A 409-nucleotide genomic window follows, 5' to 3' on the forward strand; every position below is an offset into this window, starting at 1 on the left:
CGAATTTGAAAGTTCTGCAACATAATGAGAATGAGGAAGGAAGACTGTTTGTCGACATGTTGTTGCAGCTCGGAAGTGGTACGATTTACAATAATTTCTCATCCAGATGGGATCGCTCTCAAAGGGTTTGGAACTATGGTGGAGACTGCCGAATTATGATTTGACTGTGTGTTTTCAGGCGTGAGTGAACCTTTTAAAAATATAGTATGGCTAATGGCTCATGCAAAGAGCGATCCTCACCCCTTTAAATGACAGTCAGTTCAATCAACAATATGCTGTCACTGAAATTGCCAGGCCCTGCAACAAGTAACACCTCAATCAATATTGTTGTGGGTGAAGAGGAATATGTCGGTCCTATCGGAGACGAACGTTAAACTAGGAGGTCCCGCCCCTTAAATAACCTAATAGT

The sequence above is a fragment of the Aplysia californica genome, unplaced genomic scaffold (assembly GCF_000002075.1).
Source record: "Aplysia californica isolate F4 #8 unplaced genomic scaffold, AplCal3.0 scaffold00654, whole genome shotgun sequence".
In the NCBI taxonomy this organism is placed as follows: Eukaryota; Metazoa; Mollusca; class Gastropoda; order Aplysiida; family Aplysiidae; genus Aplysia; species Aplysia californica.